Source organism: Notechis scutatus, chromosome 5 (assembly GCF_049901735.1).
Source record: "Notechis scutatus isolate UNSWTSFEM ecotype Mainland chromosome 5, rNotScu1.2, whole genome shotgun sequence".
NCBI lineage: Eukaryota > Metazoa > Chordata > Lepidosauria > Squamata > Elapidae > Notechis > Notechis scutatus.
The window spans coordinates 77,930,174-77,938,853 of NC_142013.1; positions in this window are offsets into that span (position 1 = coordinate 77,930,174).

An 8,680-nucleotide genomic window follows, 5' to 3' on the forward strand; every position below is an offset into this window, starting at 1 on the left:
ATACAAACACACACACATATACATACAGACAACGTTCAGATATGTATTGTGATTCTTTTTATTTGGAAAACTTTTCATAAAGTCCAATGGGATTTAAACCTCCTTTACTACATAGGGTCAGATATTTACATATAGAAATACCATTCAAAAATCGAATTTAAAAAATATGTTATTTAGGAAAATCACGCTATCAGTGGCAACATGAGCACATCTAACAGAGTTTGTTTACTAGTAAACAGATACTCTGGAAGAATTGATTCACTCTCAAATTTATCAGTGATGTTGTAGATTTGAGAACGCATGGCAATAGTAGGGGAAGAGAAGAAAGTGAAGTATGATGGTTTATGGAAATTTATCTAACTATGTGAATTCTTACACCATCTACCATCTATTCAGACCCTAAGTCTTTATCTGTGGATTTTCTTTCTAAGGTTATGGTTAGGATAAGATTCAACAAGGTGCTCTTGCCAAGTGAAGAATAGAAAAGTGGCATTCTTTTATGTACTATAAAAGTGATGGTGAGAAATGTACATTCAGATTTGCAAGTGTGATGGCAGTCTAATAATGTAGCCCAGACAGGAAACATGACTAATTTATTGTACAGCTAAAATAATAGAGTCTTGCAAGTCTGAAAATACATTTTTCCCCATCACATTTATAGCCCAAGAAACTAAGGAGAGTCCCTCTTGATATATTTCCCATGTTCATATTCCTTTTGCAAGCTAACCTGCCCCTTGTCTGAACATTCTCCTGGCTGTGACTCTTCTCTCTGTCTCCCAAGGTCTTTCCTATATACCATTATACTGTACTTTCTGTGTCCCCCCCCTCATTTTATTGAATCTCTCAATTGTGTAAAAGAAGCAACTTCTGCTTGAAAAAAATGCAATTGAACTGAAGGAGAAGAATGGCAGTGAGATCCTTCAAGTTTTATAAAAAGATAACCTTGTTTGTTTACGGTAGCAAAAGATCAGAGAGAGTAGTATCTTTTCAACTAATAAATGTTATTAAAAGACTTAAGGTTTTGTGAGCTGCAACTCACAAAAAGTAAATAAAATATGTTAGCCAGAAGAGATGCTGTAGAGTTCTAGTTTTCAAGGGTGTAATCCAAGGTCATTAACAAAATGTTTGAGATGCTATAAATCTGAGGTTAATGGAAGGCTGAATCACATGCATTTTTGAGGTGTAAACAGAAAATATGATTGCAAAGAACCTTCTGCTAAGTTTCCCATATAGTTGTTTTTAATTGATAACACTCAGAGATTTATATCTATAGTGGTGAAGCATTGTTTAGTAAAACAAACACAAGAATTTTGGAGTACAGTAAGTATAAGCTTTCCTATGTTTTATTTATTTATGTTTTATTTAACTTTATATAATCCCAGCAGCCATACATTGGTGCTTTCTTCTATATAGGTTGTGGTAAGAAAACAGAAACATTGTTTCATGAATATTTTAATGCAAATGTCACACTTTTGAAATGATTGTGTGAATTTAAATGCAATTACCTTTTGCAGGTCTTGGGATGTTGTAATGTAGATTTTGAAGAAAATATTCTCATGTTACAATGGGTGCACTTGTGAAAATGTGTAAAAGACAGCAATATTAGGAAAAATGCTTCTCAAAATATTTACATTTATTTGCATGTGAATATACACTAAAATCTTCACAATTTTCTATGCAAACTTCTTTTTAAAGTCACAGATTTTAACTTGAGAAAATAAGAAACAAAAAGAGATTGGAACTGACCGTTGAAATTTGCTATCAAAATTGCTCAGCTGCCATGAAACAAACAGAGCTGGACATTTGTAATATAGCTGTCACTCAAACGTAATAAATAGTTTCCTGTTAAGGCTCAAAGGCCCTATTTTTAAGAGCTCGTAATAATCTTTCCATCTTATTCTAGATTTTGTCAAAACAGATTCAAGACTGTAAGGCTTGATAAAGATCAGAATTACATAAAATGCGTTTAAGGTTTCCAATAGCAAGCAGAATGTTTTTCTCTCTCTTTGAACTTGTACAAGTATTTCTCAACTTACAAAAGTTCATTTAGTGGCCATTCAAAGTTACAACAGCACTGAAAAAAATTATTTACGATCATTTTTCACACTTATGACTATTATGGCATCACCATGGTCACCTGATCCAAATTTGAACAATTAACAATGACATGTATTTATGACGATTACAGAATCCTGGAGTTCCTGTGATCATCTCTGGCAACTTTCTGACAAGCGAAGTCACTGGGGAAGCCAGATTCACTTAACAACCATGTTACAAGCTTAACAGTTGCAGTGATTCACTTAACAAGTGAAACTATGCCAAGAAAGGTGTAAAATGGGACAAAACTCACTTAACAATTGTCTTCCTTAGCAACAAAAATCTTGGGCCCCATTATGGTCATAAGTCGAGAGCTACCTATTCTTTTTGCTGTGAAGTTGTCAAGATTTTGTTGAAGTGCTGGGGTCGGCTGTACTGTTAAGTAAAAGACAGCATCTACCTGGAAACAAAGGTGGTATTCAGCAGGTTCTAACCAGTTCTGGAGAACCGGTAGTGGAAATTTTGAGTAGTCCAGAGAACCAGCAAATACCACCTCTGAGTGGAGTTTTTACAGTATCCTTCCCATGCCACACCCACCAAGCCCCGCCCACAGAACCGGTAGTAAAAAAAATTGACCATTTGAAAAACCCACCACTGCTTAGGAAGTAAATGTTGATGCATCTAGGATGAAGTGGGAGCAGCCATTCCCAGGTATTTCTCCAGAACGGCTTGATTGTTCTCCTATTAGCAGAAAATGTCACAAACATTTTGCATGATTATGCTCAGTTTGACCACTCTCCCCCTTAAAAGTGACTTGAGTGTGATGTAAATGGGTGGTAGACATATAATATAGCCTTAAGTTAAATCATTTTTGTAAACAACCAGTTTTGTTTACAAAACAATTAGTCTATGGAGATTCTCAATCATCCAGGTCATGGTTATCTCAAAGGTGCTTTTTCTGAAAGACAACTGCATTTTCTTGATGTTGTCCTTTGAAAACGTTTCGCTTCCCAGTTCTGAAGAAATGAAGTCCAGTTGCCTTTTTGGAAAAAACCACCTTTGGGACAATTATGTCTCTGTGTATTTCTTTTAAATGTCTTGTCATGGCATCAGTCTACAAAGAGCAAATATCAAAATAGCAGAACAGCAGTGACAGATTCCGCCTCACTGATGGTGGAAGCGATACACTTGGCTTCTTGAGCTGAAGAAGTGATTCTTGGAACTGAACTATTGATAGAAATAAATAGTTCTGTCTAAAGAGAAATATTTTCCTTAGTTACTCCTATAACAACAACAAAATAGACTGTCTTTATAATTTGCATAGGTTTGCATAGACTTTTCATAGAGTTTCTTTGAATTGCCTTTGACAAAACTCTGAACCACACCACACTTTTCTTCAGAATGCTGAGCTGTAGAATATTATCATGTGAATCTGATGCCTTTAAAAGAAAGGGGGAAATGAAAGCATTTCAGGTTTAACAGTCTATAAGGAAAAAAAAATAGAAAGTCTGCAAGTTATTTAACAATTACTTAAGACATTAGGTTCTGGCAGTCTTTTCAAACAACTGTCAAGTGAAGACTAAAACATTAAGAAAACAGTGAGGCTTTAAACATGTGTTAGTATGTAAACTTTCCTACATTTAAATATTTGTTAGTCAGCACTTTAAACCAGTTTGTACTTCCCCCTTTTCTTTTCTTGCTAAAAGTTAGTTCCATTTTCTTAAAAAAAAGTTATTCTTATTCATGTAGACAGAAAAAGCAGTAATTTTATTTAAAAACAAACAAACCCTGAAAGCATTATGAACTTTTCATATTTGTACTTGTTGCTAGTAGAAATTCATTTTGTAATGTTCAAGAAATAGCAGCAATTGGACCATCTTCTACGGGACACATTTCTACTTTTACAATGATATCAGACGGGCTCATGCTCCACCACAGGTTCATACTGTCAGAGATAGTTCCTTACCTAAACAGAGAAAGAGAAGGACTCTGGATAAAAAAAAAACCAGTGGGAATATGAATTACTTCCAAATTCCTGCTGACAACAGTTCATTTAATGACCTTTCAAGATTACAATGGTACTGAAAAACTGACTTATGACTGTTTTTCACACTTGCAAGCATTGCAGTATCCCCATGGTCACATGATCAAAATTCAACTGCTCAAAATTCAGATGTCTAATATTTATGACAGTTGCAATGTCCTGGGGTCATGTGATCACCTTTTGTGACTTTTTGATAAGCAAAATCAATGGGGAAGCTGGATTCATTTAACAACCATGTTACTAACTTAACAACTGCAGTGATTCACTTAACAACTGTGGCAAGGTCGTAAAATGGGGAAAAATTCACATAGCAGCTGTCTCGCTTAGAATAGAATTTGTGGTCATAGGTTGGGAACTATTTGTGGTTTACAATGTTTTGTACTGCTCATAATACAATTGTAAATTCTTTGATAAACCAGTAACTATTGATAAGTATAAAATATATTTTTCCCTTTTCTTGCCTCTTCTTAGTTTTTATTTTTAGTCTGTACTTTTCTTTTTTTAATATTTTTCTGTAAGATTGTTCTTTTAAAAATAAAGAATATATTTTTAAAAAAGGCAAGTTTTAAAACTTCTTGTAGAAAATTTAACAATAGATTTTATTTTTTAATAGTGCAATAAATGTACTTTGAATAATAAATGTAAATTCGTTTTCTACAACTTTTCGCATTGATCCATTATGATTACTTCTTGGAATTTTGCATTCATTTTATCATGCAATTTTTATGTGTTCTCCTTCCATATTGTATTTCAATGTTTACAGATGCCACCTAATAAGCAGCCTTTTAAAAAATATATAAGTATTTCAGAGTCTGTTATTTTTTCCCAGGTCCCCCTTTTTATTACTTTTAATTTTCTCAATTATTTGCAGATACGTACTAACCATGGTAGTAGATTCCTTCGTTCATGAAACCATATTTATTGTGTCTTGAAACAGTTTCCTGAATCTGAAGATATCATTGGCATGTCGTTAAATCTTCCTTCCTGTATTATCCTCCATAGAGCAAAAAAGCCTGGAATGATGATGCTAATGGTGAGATTTCTGGGTTTGTCCTTGCTTTTAAAAGAATTTAGATTTTTAACATACTTTTGTTATTATATGTCCATATGTTTTTCTTCTTTTGCTTCTTTACACCATAGATATCTATGAAATCCATTAGCTGGGCCTTTGCATCAGATGTTATCACCAAACTGTTTCTTCTTTGGACTGTGAAAAGAGAAGGTGATATATTACAGCCTAATTCAGCAAACAGGGATTGCTTTCATTGTCTCTTACTCCAATAGTGATAGATTTTCCAAAGTCTCTCTTCCAAGCCTTGGGAACTGTTTCCATTACTTTTCTCAGAATTTTCTAGGTTGGGGAGTGAAATTAAACCCACAATATTAAATCCTATCACTAAAACAAGTTTAAAAATTAGTGTGAGTGAGGACTCTATGATATAATATGATCAGAATCAAGGCTCTTTATTATTTCAGGAAGGATAGTCCTTCCACTTCCAAATTTTCTGGCTTGCAACACAAATGTTGCAATTAAGATGGAATGAATTTGAGCTGAAAACATTTCCAAACCCTTTAAAACACCAGAAAATTTACATGCTTAACTTAATATATAGTTGCAGATCTTGCTTGATTCAAAGTGATTGGGGATGAAGAGGCAGAGAGGAATGTCTCCTCCCATCTCCTCTCCAGATGTTTGCTTCAGGAACGTCCAAGGGATTCCCTAAGTGACCCACAGTATTTAACAATGAAGAAAACGAAAGAAACCTGCAAGGTTTCTAATTTTTCCAATTCCTCCACCTTATGCATACTTGGCTGTCTTTTGATGGTAAAGAATCCCAGACTGCTGAACATTGAAATCATGCATGTCTTTAATGATGTATTAAATTTTGAGAAAGAAGATGAAACAGTTCCTTCCATCCACCTATCCCTAATACATAACGCAAGGCATCAAATTTATTTCATCTTTCAACAGTGAAAAATTTGAAACTGCTGTCATGATATTATATATAATATAATTCATCAATATAATCCGTAATTCTCACTTCAATAAAAGTATTTTGAATAAGTAAAACCCTGTAGAAAAAAAAAAGAATGATATGAACATGATATCCCTTTAGGTTTATTATTGGAATCAATTTAAATGAGACTTTAAGTCTTGTATAATTGCAAAATATTAAAATTACTATAGCGGAAAATGTATAATACAGTTATCAAATACCAGGGAATATATGAAATATCTTGTTTACAAACTATCAACATCAAAATCAGGTCCACTGATCATTCCAGGAGATAAAGTGTGTGGTGTTATATATAAAATATAAGTTCTTATTTTTCAGTTGATATAAAGATCTGATTGGATTTGTGATGTACAGAATACTTGGTCTTTAGTTCAGGTAGTCACAGATTTTAATGGACATTTGAAGGAGTATCTTTCTCCTTTTCATTTAGAAAGCTACAATATACATATTGACATACTTCTTATCCTCCACATTACATGGAACAAGGATGGGCAGGAAGCTGAAAAGGTGGTTTTTGCTTTTGTCCAATGCTGGGAACATGTGAATTAGTAGCAATAGCAATAGTACTTCATAATGCTTTACAGCCCTCTCTAAGTGGTCTACAAAGGCAGCATATTGCTCCCAACAATCTGGGCCCTCACTTTTCCAACTTTGGAAGGATGGAAAGCTGACACAATCTTGAGCTGGTCGGAATCAAACTCCTGACAGTGAGCAATACTGCATTCAAACCACTGTGCCACCATGGCTCTCTAAACAATATCTTGCAGTTGATTATTTAATCTTAGCAATTTAAACTATCCTTTACATGCCAAGTATTTATCCACAGTGCTAAATATAAAAGTTTTATGTAAAGTGAAGATGGCTATGACCTAGCAAATGTAGGTGCAGTGTAATTGTCTAAAATGTGTGTTCATGTATACATCAATGACAATTTATTTGTGTTGTTTTCAATAAAAGTTGCTGCTTCTATCAATGGGAAAGGAGGATAGTGTATAGCAGGGATTTCAAACTTGTGATGACACTTCGTCCTCATGTGATGTATTACAACTTTTTTCCTCTTTGCTGAACCAGGGGTGGGCATGGCCAGTGTGTGACAAACCTGGTGTAAGCATTCAGCTGAAGTGTTCAGTGCAATGTTTCCAATTTATGCATTTTTGCTGCGTATCCCTATGCCTATTCTTTCAGAATGCAGTGTAGTGTGCATTGTTATCTTGGATAACATGCTTTCCTCTGAAAACCATTGGGCGAATGACTTCTTGCTTATATACTTCCCTGCTAACATGAATCCAACCCAATTCTAAAAGGATTTGCATAACTTATCCTCTGGGGAACTCTGTTGCTTGATCTGTCTTACCTTGAGTTCAGGGGTGGGCTTCAAAGATTTTAGCAAAGGTTTCTCTGCCCGGTTGTGGGTGGGCGTGGCCATGGTGGACGTGGCTAGTCCGCCTCCTGCACCACGGCAGAAGGGGCATTTTTGCCCTCCCCGGGCTCTGGAGGCTTTCCTCAAGCCTCTTGGAGGGCAAAAACGGCTTCCCTGGGCTAAGGAGGCTCTCTGAAAGCTGGAAATGGGCCCATTTCTGGCCTTCCTGAACTTCCAGGAGGGCCTTTTTTTTTTTACCTCCCTGAGCCTCCGTGTGCGCCCTGCACTTACCCGCATTCAAAATGGGCCACATAGGGACTCCTGGGAGGGCCACGGTGGGGTGGGTGAGGCCAGCCAAGAGTGGGATTTGGGGGTTCTCCAAACTTCACAGAATCTTAGCTAGAGGCTATCCAAAAGCCCTACGAACCCCCAGCAGCCCACCCCTGCTTGAGTTGTATGTCTTACTCTGTTGATGGGATATAATTTGTAATACCCTCTTGCCTTCTTTGACTTCCCCCCTAGATGAAAAAAACAAATTCTTCTTCTCTTTGAATTACTTTAGCAGTTAGAAACATCCTAGCACTTTTCTTTTCTTTTCTTTAAAAAAAAACCCTTTCTAACTTTTATCAGCATTCTCGGCAGTTCCATTTGAATTATTTACGTTTTTCTATTTTAATAGGAGATGTAATTTGCTTTTAAAATTATGTTTAAATTCTTAAAATGCTTAGCATCTTACCCTAGCGATACAGATAACAAGCTGGTTGTTTTTCCTGAACTGAAGAATCTTTTGCCTTTGATTATGTTTTGACTTGCAATATGATAGTTTTAATCAAATATTTTGAAATTACTTTCTTTTATTATCAATTTACTAGGCTTTACACACTATGAAATATGAATTTCGTATTACATTTTCATCGTCTTGTTAGGGTTTAACATTTTTTTATTTTCTTAATACATTGTCCAATAAATATAATTTTTGCATTTATTTCCTTTACAGCATTTAATCATAGTTACCCAGGATAAAGTGTAACCCCCTTCAACCTTCCCTTGCTTCAACAAGCAGTCCCTATCCCTATCCTAGTCTTCCTGATAGTGTAAATGCTGATCTCAGCATTCATAGTGTTGTAACAGCCTTACGATATGAAAAAAAAAAGTCTTCTAATTCATGTAGAGCATTTGGGTGTACAAAAAACCCATCTGCTGAACACTATGCTGTACTCA